Here is a 13,571-nt window from a genome sequence, read left to right as displayed (position 1 = left end):
GTCAGTGTATGTGTGTCTGTGTGTGTGTATGTCAGTGGGTGTGTGTAAGTGTGTGGGTGTCAGTGGGTGTGCCTCTGTGAGTGCGTCAGTGTGTGTGTGTCAGTGTGGGTTTCCGTTTGTGTGTGTATGTGTGTTTGTCTCTGTTAGTGTGTGTCAGGGTCTGTGTGTCAGTGTGTGTCAGTGTGTGTCAGTGCATGTGTGTCAGTGTCTGTCTGTCATTGTGTGTGAGTGTGTGTGTCAGTGCGCGTGTTTCAGTGTGTTTGTGTCAGTGTGTGTCAGTGTGTGTGTCCGTGTGAGCGTGTAAGTGTGTGTGTCAGTGTGCGTGTGTCAGTGTGTGTATCAGTGTGAGTGTTTCAGTGCCTGTGTGTCAGTGTGTGTGTGTCTGTGTGTGTGCCAGTGTGTGCCTGTCAGTGTGTGCCAGTGTGCGTGTGTCAGTGTGTGTGTGTCAGTGCGAGTGTGTCAGTGTGTGTGTGTCAGTGTGTGTCAGTGTGCATGTGCCAGTGGGTGTGTCAGTGTGTTTGTGTCAATCTGTGTGCGTCACTCTGTCTGTGTGTCAGCGTGCGCGTGTCAGTGTGTGTGTGTCAGTGTGTTGTGAATGTAAGTGTGTCAGTGTGTGTGTTAGTGTCTGTGTATTTGTCAGTGTGTCTGTGTGTCAGAGTGTGTGTGTCAGTGTGTGTGCGTCAGTGTGTATGTCAGTGTGAGTGTGTCAGTGTGTGTGTCAGTGTGTGTGTCAATGTGTGTGTCAGTGTGTGTGTCAGTGTGAGTGTTTCAGTGTGTGTGTGACAGAGTGCATCAGTGTGTGTGTCTGTGTGTGTGTCAGTGTGTGTGCCCGTGTGTGCGTGTCAGTGTGTGTGACAGTGTGAGTGTCAGTGTGTGTGTCACCGTGTGTCAGTGTGTGTGTGTGTCAGTGTGTGTGTGTGTCAGTGCATGTGTGTAAGTGTGTGGGTGTCAGTGTGTGTGCGTGTGTGAGTGTGTCAGTGTGTGTGTCAGTGTGTGTGTGTGTGTCACTGTGTGTGTCAGTGTGTGAGTGTCAGTGTGTGTGGGTGTCAGTGCGTGTGTGTAAGTGTGTGGATGTCAGTGTGTGTGCCTCTGTGAGTGTGTCAGTGTGTGTGTCAGTGTGAGTGTCAGTTTGTGTGTGTAAGTGTGTTTGTCTGTCTTTGTGTGTGTGTCAGGGTCTGTGTGTCAGTGTGTGTCAGTGTGAGTGCCAGTGTGTGTGTTTCAGTATGTATCAGTGTGTGTCAGTGCATGTGTGTCAGTGTGCAGGTGTCATTGTGTGTGTGTGTGTGTGTCAGTGTGCGTGTTTCAGTGTGTTTGTGTCAGTGTGTGTGTGTCAGTGGATGTGTCAGTGTGAGTGTGTCAGGGTGTGAGTGTCAGTGTGTGTGTCAATGTAAGTCTGTCAGGGTGTGTGTTAGTGTCTGTGCATGTCAGTGTGTCTGTGTCACTGCGTGTGTGTCAGTGTGCGTGTGTCTGTGTGTGTGTGTCTGTGTGTGTGTCAGTGTGTGTGTCCGTGTGTGCATGTCAGTGTGTGGCAGTGTATGTGTGACAGTGTGTGTGTCAGTGTGAGTGTGTCAGTGAGTGTGTGTAAGTGTGTGTCAGTGTGCGTGTGCCAGTGTGTGTGTCAGTGTGTGTGTCAGTCTGTGTGTGTCACTCTGTCTGTGTGTCAGGGTGCGCGTGTCAGTGTGTGTGTCAGTGTGTTGTGAATGTAACTGTGTCAGTGTGTGTGTTAGTGTATGTGTGTTTGTCTGTGTGTCAGTGTGCGTGTGTCAGTGGGTGTGTCAGTGTGTGTGTGTCAATCTGTGTGTGTCACTCTGTCTGTGTGTCAGCGTGCGCGTGTCAGTGTGTGTGTGTCAGTGTGTTGTGAATGTAAGTGTGTCAGTGTGTGTGTTAGTGTCTGTGTGTTTGTCAGTGTGTCTGTGTGTCAGAGTGTGTGTGTCAGTGTGTGTGCGTCAGTGTGTATGTCAGTGTGAGTGTGTCAGTGTGTGTGTCAGTGTGTGTGTCAATGTGTGTGCCAGTGTGTGTGTCAGTGTGAGTGTTTCAGTGTGTGTGTGACAGAGTGCATCAGTGTGTGTGTGTCTGTGTGTGTGTCAGTGTGTGTGCCCATGTGTGCGTGTCATTGTGTGTGACAGTGTGAGTGTCAGTGTGTGTGTCACCATGTGTCAGTGTGTGTGTGTGTCAGTGTGTGTGTGTGTCAGTGCATGTGTGTAAGTGTGTGGGTGTCAGTGTGTGTGCCTGTGTGAGTGTGTCAGTGTGTGTGTCAGTGTGTGTGTGTGTGTGTCACTGTGTGTGTCAGTGTGTGAGTGTCAGTGTGTGTGGGTGTCAGTGCATGTGTGTAAGTGTGTGGATGTCAGTGTGTGTGCCTCTGTGAGTGTGTCAGTGTGTGTGTGTCAGTGTGAGTGTCAGTTTGTGTGTGTAAGTGTGTTTGTCTGTCTTTGTGTGTGTGTCAGGGTCTGTGTGTCAGTGTGTGTCAGTGTGAGTGCCAGTGTGTGTGTTTCAGTATGTGTCAGTGTGTGTCAGTGCATGTGTGTCAGTGTGCGGGTGTCATTGTGTGTGTGTGTGTGTGTCAGTGTGCGTGTTTCAGTGTGTTTGTGTCAGTGTGTATGTGTCAGTGGATGTGTCAGTGTGAGTGTGTCAGGGTGTGAGTGTCAGTGTGTGTGTCAATGTAAGTCTGTCAGGGTGTGTGTTAGTGTCTGTGTGCGTGTCAGTGTGTCTGTGTCACTGCGTGTGTGTCAGTGTGCGTGTGTCTGTGTGTGTGTGTCTGTGTGTATGTCAGTGTGTGTGTCCGTGTGTGCATGGCAGTGTGTGGCAGTGTGTGTGTCAGTGTGAATGTGTCAGTGAGTGTGTGTAAGTGTGTGTCAGTGTGCGTGTGCCAGTGTGTGTGTCAGTGTGTGTGTCAGTCTGTGTGTGTCACTCTGTCTGTGTGTCAGGGTGCGCGTGTCAGTGTGTGTGTCAGTGTGTTGTGAATGTAAGTGTGTCAGTGTGTGTGTTAGTGTATGTGTGTTTGTCTGTGTGTCAGTGTGCGTGTGTCAGTTTGTGTATCAGTGTGAGTGTGTCAGTGTGTGTGTGTCAGTGTGAGTGTGTCAGTGGGTGTGTGTCAGTGTGTGTCAGTGTGCATGTGCCAGTGGGTGTGTCAGTGTGTTTGTGTCAATCTGTGTGCGTCACTCTGTCTGTGTGTCAGCGTGCGCGTGTCAGTGTGTGTGTGCCAGTGTGTTGTGAATGTAAGTGTGTCAGTGTGTGTGTTAGTGTCTGTGTATTTGTCAGTGTGTCTGTGTGTCAGAGTGTGTGTGTCAGTGTGTGTGCGTCAGTGTGTATGTCAGTGTGAGTGTGTCAGTGTGTGTGTCAGTGTGTGTGTCAATGTGTGTGTCAGTGTGTGTGTCAGTGTGAGTGTTTCAGTGTGTGTGTGACAGAGTGCATCAGTGTGTGTGTCTGTGTGTGTGTCAGTGTGTGTGCCCGTGTGTGCGTGTCAGTGTGTGTGACAGTGTGAGTGTCAGTGTGTGTGTCACCATGTGTCAGTGTGTGTGTGTGTGTGTCAGTGCATGTGTGTAAGTGTGTGGGTGTCAGTGTGTGTGCCTGTGTGAGTGTGTCAGTGTGTGTGTCAGTGTGTGTGTGTGTGTGTCACTGTGTGTGTCAGTGTGTGAGTGTCAGTGTGTGTGGGTGTAAGTGCATGTGTGTAAGTGTGTGGATGTCAGTGTGTGTGCCTCTGTGAGTGTGTCAGTGTGTGTGTGTCAGTGTGAGTGTCAGTTTGTGTGTGTAAGTGTGTTTGTCTGTCTTTGTGTGTGTGTCAGGGTCTGTGTGTCAGTGTGTGTCAGTGTGAGTGCCAGTGTGTGTGTTTCAGTATGTGTCAGTGTGTGTCAGTGCATGTGTGTCAGTGTGCGGGTGTCATTGTGTGTGTGTGTGTGTGTCAGTGTGCGTGTTTCAGTGTGTTTGTGTCAGTGTGTATGTGTCAGTGGATGTGTCAGTGTGAGTGTGTCAGGGTGTGAGTGTCAGTGTGTGTGTCAATGTAAGTCTGTCAGGGTGTGTGTTAGTGTCTGTGTGCGTGTCAGTGTGTCTGTGTCACTGCGTGTGTGTCAGTGTGCGTGTGTCTGTGTGTGTGTGTCTGTGTGTATGTCAGTGTGTGTGTCCGTGTGTGCATGGCAGTGTGTGGCAGTGTGTGTGTCAGTGTGAATGTGTCAGTGAGTGTGTGTAAGTGTGTGTCAGTGTGCGCGTGCCAGTGTGTGTGTCAGTGTGTGTGTCAGTCTGTGTGTGTCACTCTGTCTGTGTGTCAGGGTGCGCGTGTCAGTGTGTGTGTCAGTGTGTTGTGAATGTAAGTGTGTCAGTGTGTGTGTTAGTGTATGTGTGTTTGTCTGTGTGTCAGTGTGCGTGTGTCAGTGTGTGTATCAGTGTGAGTGTGTCAGTGTGTGTGTGTCAGTGTGAGTGTGTCAGTGGGTGTGTGTCAGTGTGTATCAGTGTGCATGTGCCAGTGGGTGTGTCAGTGTGTGTGTGTCAATCTGTGTGTGTCACTCTGTCTGTGTGTCAGCGTGCGCATGTCAGTGTGTGTGTGTCAGTGTGTTGTGAATGTAAGTGCGTCAGTTTGTGTGTTAGTGACTGTGTGTTTGTCAGTGTGTCTGTGTGTCATCAGTGTGTGTGTCCGTGTGTGTGTATCAGTGTGTGTGTACCAGTGTGTGTGTGTGTCTGTGCGTGTGGGTAAGTGTGTGTGTGTCAGTGAGTGTGTGTAAGTGTGTGTGTCAGTGTGTGTGCCTGTGTGAGTGTGTCAGTGTGTGTGTCAGTGTGCGTGTGTGTGTCACTGCATGTGTCAGTTTGTGTGTGTCTGTGTGTGTGTGTGTCAGTGTGTGTGTGTCAGTGTGTGTGACAGTTTGTGTGTGTATGTTTGTTTGTCTGTGTCAGTGTGTGTGTCAGTGTGTGTATGTCTGTGTGTGTGTCAGTGTGTGTGTCAATGTGTATGTGTCTGTGTGTGTCAATGTAAGTGTGTCAGGGTGTGTGTTAGTGGCTGTGTGCGTGTCAGTGTGTCTGTGTCAGTGTGTGTGTGTCAGTGTGTGTGTCCGTGTGTGCGTGTCAGTGTGTGGCAGTGTGGTGTGTCAGTGTGAGTGTCAGTGTGTGTGTCAGTGACTGTGTCAGTGTGTGAGTGTCAGTGTGTGGGTGTCACTGTGTGTGTCAGTGTGTGTGTACCTGTGTGTGTGTGTCAGTGTGTGTGGGTAAGTGTGTGTGCGTCAGTGAGTGTGTGTAAGTGTGTGTGTATGTGTAGTGTGTGTGCCTGTGTGAGTGTGTCAGTGTGTGTGTCAGTGTGTGTGTGTGTCACTGTGTGTGTCAGTGTGTGTGTGTCAGCTTGTGTGTGTCAGTGCGTGTGTGTAAGTTTGTGGGTGTCATTGTGTGTGCCTCTGTGAGTGTGTCAGTGTGTGTGTGTCAGTGTGTGTGTGTCAGTGTGTGTGTCAGTTTGTGTGTGTAAGTGTGTTTGTTTGTCTTAGTGTGTGTATCAGGGTCTGTGTGTCAGTGTGTGTCAGTGTGAGTGCCAGTGTGTGTGTTTCAGTATGTGTCAGTGTGTGCCAGTGCATGTGTGTCAGTGTGCATGTGTCATTGTGTGTGAGTGTGTGTGTCAGTGTGCGTGTTTCTGTGTATTTGTGTCAGTGTGTGTCAGTGTGTGTGTCCGTGTGAACGTGTCAGTGTGTGTGTCAGTGTGAGTGTGTCAGTGTGAGTGTGTCAGTGTGTCTGTGTCAGTGTGTGTGAGTGTCAGTGTGTGTGTCAGTGCGTGTGTGTCAGTGTGTGTTAGTGTGTGTGTCAGTGTGAGTGTGTCAGCGTGAGTGTGTCAGTGTGAGTGTGTCAGTGGATGTGTCAGTGTGTGTGAGTCAGGTTGTGTGTGTCAGTGTGTGTGTAATTTTAAGTGTGTCAGGGTGTGTGTTAGTGTCTGTGTGAGTGTCAGTGCGTCTGTGTCACTGCGTGTATGTCAGTGTGTGTGTATCTGTGTGTGTGTCTGTGTGTGTGTCAGTCTCTGTGTCCGTGTGTGCGTGTCAGTGTGTGGCTGTGTACGTGTGTCAGTGTGTGTGTCAATGTGAGTGTGTCAGTGTGTGTGTGTCACTCTGTCTGTGTGTCAGGCTGCGCGTGTCAGGGTGTGTGTGTCAGTGTGTTGTGAATGTAAGTGTGTCAGTGTGTGTGTTAGTGTCTGTGTGTTTGTCAGTGTGTCTGTGTGTCAGAGTGTGTGTGTCAGTGTGTGTGCGTCAGTGTGTATGTCAGTGTGAGTGTGTCAGTGTGTGTGTCAGTGTGTGTGTCAATGTGTGTGTCAGTGTGTGTGTCAGTGTGAGTGTTTCAGTGTGTGTGTGACAGAGTGCATCAGTGTGTGTGTCTGTGTGTGTGTCAGTGTGTGTGTCCGAGTGTGCATGTCAGTGTGTGCCAGTTTGCGTGTGTCAGTGTGCGTGTGTCAGTGTGAGTGTGTCAGTGTGTGTGTGCCAGTGGGTGTGTCAGTGTGTGTGTGTCAATCTGTGTGTGTCACTCTGTGTGTGTGTCAGGGTGCGCGTGTCAGGGTGTGTGTGTCAGTGTGTTGTGAATGTAAGTGTGTCAGTGTGTGTGTTAGTGTCTGTGTGTTTGTCTGTGTGACAGTGTGCGTGTGTCAGTGTGTGTATCAGTGTGAGTGTTTCAGTGCGTGTGTGTCAGTGTGTGTCTGTCTGTCTGTGTGCCAGTTTTATGTCCGAGTGTGCATGTCAGTGTGTGCCAGTGTGCGTGTGTCAGTGTGTGTGTGTCAGTGTGAGTGTGTCAGTGTGTGTGTGTCAGTGTGCGTCAGTGTGCGTGTGACTGTGTGTTTGTGTGTGTGTGTCTGTGTGTGTCAGTCTCTGTGTGTCTGTGTCTGTGTGTGTGTCAGTGTGTGTGTCAGTGTGTGTGTATCAGTCTGTGCGTGCCTGTGTGCCTGTGTCTGTGAGTGTGTCAGTGTATGTGTCACTGTGTGTGTGTCAGTGTGTGTGTCAGTGTGCGTGTGGCAGTGTGTGTGTCAGTGTGTGTGTGTGTCAATGTGTGTCAGTGTGTGTGTCAATGTATGTGTGTCAGTGTCTGTGTCAGTGTCTGTGTGTGTGCCACTGTGTCTGTGTGTCAGTATGTGTGTGTCAGTGTGTGCGTCAATGCGTGTGTCAGTGTGTGTCTGTCAGTATGTGTGGGTGGCAGTGTGTGTCGGTGTGTGTGTGAGAGAGTGTGTATGTCAGTCTGTGTGCCAGTGTGTGTGAGTGCCAGTATTTGTGTGTCAGTGCGTGTGGGTAAGTGTGTGTGTGTCAGTGAGCGTGCGTAAGTGTGTGTGTGTGTCAGTGTGTGTGCCTGTGTGAGTGTGTGTGTCAGTATGTTTGTGTGTCACTGTGTGTGTAGGTGTCAGTGTGTGTGGCAGTGCGTGCGTGTCAGTGTGTGTGAGTGTGTGTGCCAGTGTGCGTGTGTCAGTGTGTGTTCGTGTGTGTGTCAGTGTGAGTGTTTCAGTGTGTGTGTGTCAGTGTGCGTCACTGTGTGTGTGTCTGTGTGTGTGTGCCAGTGTGTGTGTCCATGTGTGCATGTCAGTGTGTGACAGTGTGGTGTGTCAGTGTGTGTGTCAGTGTGAGTGTGTCAGTGTGTGTTTGTCTGTGTGTCAGTGTGTCTGTGTGTCATTGTGTCTGTCTGTGTGGCAGTGTGTGGCAGTGTGCGTGTGTCAGTGTGCGTGTCAGTGAGAATGTGTCAGTGTGTGTGGCAGTGTGTGTATCTGTGTGTGTGTGTCAGTGTGTTTGTCAATGTGTGTGTGTCCGTGTTTGTGTCACTGTGTGTCGTGTTAGTGTCAGTGCGTGTGTGTCAGTGTTCCTGTGTCGGTCTGTGTCAGTGTGTGTGTCAGTGTGAGTGTCAGTGTGTGTGTCAGTGACTGTGTCAGGGTGAGTGTGTCAGTGTGTGTGTGTCAGTGTGTGGGTGTCACTGTGTGTGTCAATGTGTGTGTGTCAGTGCGTGTGGGTAAGTGTGTGTGTGTCAGTGAGTGTGTGTAAGTGTGTTTGTGTGTCAGTGTGTGTGCCTGTGTCAGTGTGTCAGTGTGTGTGTCAGTGTGTGTGTGTGTGTCACTGTGTGTGTCAGTGTATGTGTGTCTGTGTGTGTGTATGTCAGTGGGTGTGTGTAAGTGTGTGGGTGTCAGTGGGTGTGCCTCTGTGAGTGCGTCAGTGTGTGTGTGTCAGTGTGGGTTTCCGTTTGTGTGTGTATGTGTGTTTGTCTCTGTTAGTGTGTGTCAGGGTCTGTGTGTCAGTGTGTGTCAGTGTGTGTCAGTGCATGTGTGTCAGTGTCTGTCTGTCATTGTGTGTGAGTGTGTGTGTCAGTGCGCGTGTTTCAGTGTGTTTGTGTCAGTGTGTGTCAGTGTGTGTGTCCGTGTGAGCGTGTAAGTGTGTGTGTCAGTGTGAGTGTGTCAGTGTGAGTGTGTCAGTGTGTGTGTGTCAGTGGAGGTGTCAGTGTGAGTGTGTCAGGGTGTTTGTGTCAGTGTGTGTGTCAATGTAAATGTGTCAGGGAGTGTGTTAGTGTCTGTGTGCGTGTCAGTGTGTCTGTGTCACTGCATGTGTGTCAGTGTGTGTGTGTCTGTGTGTGTGTGTCTGTGTGTGTGTCAGTGTGTGTGTCCGTGTGTGCATGTCAGTGTGTGGCAGTGTACGTGTGTCAGTGTGTGTGTCAATGTGAGTGTGTCAGTGTGTGTGTGTCAGTGTGTCAGTGTGCATGTGCCAGTGTGTGTGTCAGTGTGTGTGTCAGTCTGTGTGTGTCACTCTGTCTGTGTGTCAGGGTGCGCGTGTCAGTGTGTGTGTGTCTGTGTGTTGTGAATGTAAGTGTGTCAGAGTGTGTTAGTGTCTGTGTGTTTGTCAGTGTGTCTGTGTGTCAGAGTGTGTATGTCAGTGTGTGTGCGTCAGTGTGTGTGTCAGTGTGAGTGTGTCAGTGTGTGTGTCAGTGTATGTGTCAATGTGTGCGTCAGTGTGAGTGTCAGTGTCAGTGTTTCAGTGCGTGTGTGCCAGTGTGTGCCAGTGTGCATGTGACTGTGTGTCAATGTGTGTGCGTGTGTGCGTGTCAGTCTTTGTGTGTCTGTGTCTGTGCCTGTGTCTGTGAGTGTGTCAGTGTGTGTGTCACTGTGTGTGTGTCTGTGTGTGTGTCAGTGTGCGCGTGGCAGTGTGTGTGTCAGTGTGTGTGTGTCAATGTGTGTCAGTTTGTGTGTCAATGTGTGTCTGTCAGTGTGTGTGTCAGTCTGTCTGTGTGTCACTGTGCGTTTGTCAGTGTCTCTGTGTCAGTGCGTGTGCATCTGTGTGCGTGTGTCAGTGTGTGCCAGTGTGTGTGTCAGTGTGAGTGTTTGACTGCGTGTGTATCAGTGTGTGTCAGTGCGTGTGTCAGTGATTGTGTCCATGTGTGCGTGTCAGTGTGTCTCTATGTGTGTGTGTCAGTGCGTGTGTCAGTGTGATAGTGGCAGTGTGTGTGTCAGTGACTGTGTCAGGGTGAGTGTGTCAGTGTGTGTGTCAGTGTGCGTGTGTCAGTGTGCGTGTGTCAGTGTATGTGTCAGTGTGAGTGTGTCAGTGTGTGTGTGTCAGTGTGTGTGGGTCAGTGTGATTGTGTCAGTGTGTGTGCCAGTGTGTGTTTCAATGTGTGTGTCAGTGTATGTGTGTCAGTTTTGTGTGTGTGTCAGTGTGTGTGTGAAGGTGTGTGTCAGTGTGTGTTTTTCAATATGTGTGTCAGTGTGTATATCAGTGTGTGTGGCAGTGTGTGTGTGTCACTGTGTTTGTGTCACTGTGTGTGCCAGTGTGAGTGTGTCAGTGTGCGTGCATCAGTGTGTGTGTCAGTTTGTGAGTTTAAGTGTGTTTGTCTGTGTTAGTGTGTGTGTCAGGGTCTGTGAGTCAGTGTGTGTCAGTGTTTGTGCCAGTGTGTGTGTTTCAGTATGTGTCAGTGTGTGTCAGTGCGTGTGTTTCAGTGTGCGTGTGTCAGTGTGTGTCAGTGTGTGTGTCAGTGTGTGTGCGTGTTTCAGTGCATGTGTGTCAGTGTGAGTCAGTGTGTGTGTGTCTGTGTGTTTGTCAGTGTTTGTGTATCACTATGTTAATGTCAGTGTGTGTGTTTGTGTGAATCCGTCAGTGTGTGTGCGTCATGTGTGTGTGTCAGTGTGTGTTTCAGTTTGTGTGTATCAGTGTGTTTGTCTGTGCTAGTGTGTGTGTCCGAGTGTGTGTGTCAGTGTGTGTCAGTGTTAGAGTCAGTGAGTGTGTGTCAGTGTTCCTGTGTCGGTGTGTGTCAGTGTGTGTGTCAGTGTGACTGATTCAGTGTGTGTGTGTCAGTGTGTGTGTCCGTGTGTCCGTGTCAGTGTGTGTTTCAGTGTGAGTGCCAGTGTGTGTGTCAGTGAGTGTGTTAGGGTGAATGTTTCAGTGTGTGTGTTTGTCAGTGTGTGTGTCTGTGTGAGTGTGTCAGTGTGTGTGTGTTAGTGTGTGTGTCAGTGTGAGTGGTACAGTGCGTGTGCCAGTGTGTGTCTGTGTGTGTGTGTGTCAGTGTGTGTGTGTCAGTGTGTGTGTGTGTCAGTGTGTGTGTCACTGTGAGTGTGTCAGTGTGTGTGTCAGTGTGTGTCAGTGCGTGTGTGTCAGTGTGTGTGTCAATGTTATTGTGTCTGTGTGTCTCTGTGTGTGGGTCAGTGTGCCTGTGTGTCAGTGAGCTTGTGTCAGAGAACGTGTCAGTGTGAATGTGTCAGTGTGTGTGTCAGTGTGTGTGTATGTGTGTGTGTCAGTGTGTGTCAATGTGTGTATGTCAGTGTGTGTCAGAGTGAGTGTATAAGTGTTTGTGTGACAATGTGTGTGTCACTGTCTGTGTCAGTGTGTGTGTGTCAGTGTGTGTGTGTCTCAGTGTGTGCCAGTGTGTGTGTCAGTTTGTGTGTGTCAGTGTGTTTGTCTATGCTAGTGTGTGTGCCAAAGTCTGCGTGTCAGTGTGAGTGTCAGTGTGTGTGTATCAGTATGTGTCAATGTGTGTCGTGCGTGTGCGTCAGTGTGTGTTAGAGTGTGTGTCTGTGTGAGTGTTTCAATGTGTTTGTGTCAGTGTGTGTCAGTTTGTGTGTGTCTGTGTGTGTGGCAGAGTGTGTGTCCGTGTGTGCGTGTCAGTGTGTGGCAGTGTGTGTGTGTCAGTGTGTGTGTCACTGTGAGTGTGTCAGTGTGTGTGTGTCAGTGTGTATCTGTGCACGTGTGTCAGTGTGTGTCAGTGTGTGTGCCAATGCGTTTGTGTCAGTGTGTGTCTCTGTGGGTGTGTCAGTGTGTCTGTGCGTCAGTGTGCGTGTGTCAGAGTGCGTGTCAGTGTGAATGTGTCAGTTTGTGTGTCAGTGTGTGTGTGTCTGTGGTGTGTCAGTGTGTGTCAATGTGTGTGTGTCAGTGTGTGTCAGTCTGTCTGTGTGTCCATGTGAGTGTATAAGTGTGTGTGTGTCAGTGTGAGTGTGCCAGTGTGTGTGTGTCTCAGTGTGTGCCAGTGTGTGTGTCAGTTTCTGTGTGTCAGTGTGTTTGTCTGTGCTAGTGTGTGTGCCAAAGTCTGTGTGTCAGTGTGAGTGTCAGTGTGTGTGTATCAGTATGTGTCAATGTGTGTCAGTGCATGTGTGTCAGTGTGCGTGTGTCAGTATGTGTTAGAGTGTGTGTCCGTGTGAGTGTTTCAATGCGTGTGTTTCAGTTTGTGTCAGTTTGTGTGTGTCTGTGTGTGTGTGTCTGTGTGTGTGTCCGTGTGTGCGTGTCAGTGTGTGGCAGTGTGGTGTGGCAGTGTGTGTGTCAGCATGAGTGTGTCAGTGTGTGTTTGTCTGTGTGTCAGTGTGTCTGTGTGTCAGTGTGTGTCAGTGCGTGTGTGTAAGTGTGTGTGTGTCAGTGTGTGCACGTGTGTGAGTGTGTCAGTGTGTGTGTCTCTGTGTGTGTCAGTGTGTGTGTGTGTGTGTGTGTGTCAGTGCGTGTGTGTCAGTGTGTGTGTGCCAGTGTGTGTCAGTGTGAGTGTGTCAGAGTGTGTATGTGTCAGTGTGTGTGTGTCAGTGTGTGTGTCAGTTTGTGTGTCAGTGTGTTTGTCTGTGCTAGTGTGTGCATCAGAGTCTGTGCCAGTGTGTGTCAGTGTGAGTGTGTCAGTGTGTGTGTGTGTCAGTGTGCGTGTGTCAGTGTGTCTGTGTCAGTGTATGTGTCAGTGTGAGTGTGTCAGTGTGTGTGTGTCAGTGCGTTGTGAAGGTAAGTGTGTGTGTTAGTGTCTGTGTGTGTGAGAGTGTGTCAGTGTTTGTGGGTCAGTGTGTGTGTCAGTGTGATTGTGTCAGTGTGTGTGTGCCAGTGTGTGTTTCAATATGTGTGTCAGTGTGTGTGTGTCACAGTGTGTGTCACTGTGTGTGTGTGTCGGTGTGTAGATCAGGGTGTGTGCCAGTGTGTGTGTGTCAGTGTGTGTCAGTGTGAGTGTTTCAGTGTGTGTGTGTCAGAGTGTGTCAGTGTGTGTGTGTCTGTGTGTGTGTCAGTGTGTGCGCCCATGTGTGCATGTCAGTGTGTGTGTCAGTGTGTGTGTGACTGTGTCAGTGTGTGTGTCAGTGTGTGTGTGTCTCAGTGTGTGCCAGTGTGTGTGTCAATTTGTGTGTGTCAGTGTGAGTTTCAGTGCGTGTGTGTCAGTGTTCCTGTGTCGGTGTGTGTCAGTGTGTGTGTCAGTGTGAGTGTTTCAGTGTGTGTGTGTCAGAGTGCGTCAGTGTGTGTGTGTGTGTGTGTGTCAGTGTGTGAGCCCATGTGTGCATGTCAGTGTGTGTGACAGTGTGAGTGTCAGTGTGTGTGTCACTGTGTGTCAGTGTGTGTGTGTGTGTCAGTGTGTGTGTGTGTCAGTGCATGTGTGTAAGTGTGTTGGTGTCAGTGTGTGTGCCTGTGTGAGTGTGTCAGTGTGTGTGTGTCAGTGTGTGTGTTTCAGTATTTGTCAGTGTGTGTCAGTGCATGTGTGTCAGTGTGCATGTGTCAATGTGTGTGAGTCTGTGTGTCAGTGTGTGTGCGTGTTTCAGTCAGTGTGTGTCAGTGTGTGTGTGTGTGTCTGTGTGTGTGTGTCACTATGTTTATGTCAGTGTGTGTGTCTGTGTGAGTGCATCAGTGATTGTGCGTCATGTGTGTGTGTAAGCGTGTGTTTCAGTTTGAGTGCATCATGTGTGTCAGAGTGTTTGGGTCAGTGTGTGTCAGTGTGAGTGTCAGTGCGTGTGTGTCCGTGTTCCTGTGTCGGTGTGTGTCAGTGTGAGTGTGTCTGTGTGTGTGACAGTGTGTGTGTCCGTGTGTGCGTGTCAGTGTGTGGGTCAGTGTGAGTGTCAGTGTGTGTGTCAGTGAGTCTGTCAGGGATTGTGTGTCAGTGTGTGTGTGTGTCAGTGTGTGGGTGTCACTGTGTGTGTCAGTGTGTGGGTAAGTGTGTGTGTGTGTCAGTGGGTGTGCCTGTGTGAGTGTGTCAGTGTGTGTGTCAGTTTGTTTGTGTGTCACTGTGTGTGTCAGTGTCAGTGTGTGTGTCAGTGCATGTGTGTCAGTTTGTGTGACTGTGTGTGTCAGTGTGCGTGTGTCAGTGTGTGTTAGTGTGTGTGTCAGTGTGAGTGTTTCAGCGTGTGTGTGTCAGTGTGTGTGTGTCTTTGTGTGTGTCAGTGTGTG

The sequence above is a fragment of the Scyliorhinus torazame genome, chromosome 13 (genome assembly GCF_047496885.1).
Source record: "Scyliorhinus torazame isolate Kashiwa2021f chromosome 13, sScyTor2.1, whole genome shotgun sequence".
Taxonomy (NCBI): Eukaryota; Metazoa; Chordata; class Chondrichthyes; order Carcharhiniformes; family Scyliorhinidae; genus Scyliorhinus; species Scyliorhinus torazame.
Note: the sequence above shows the minus strand (reverse complement) of the source record.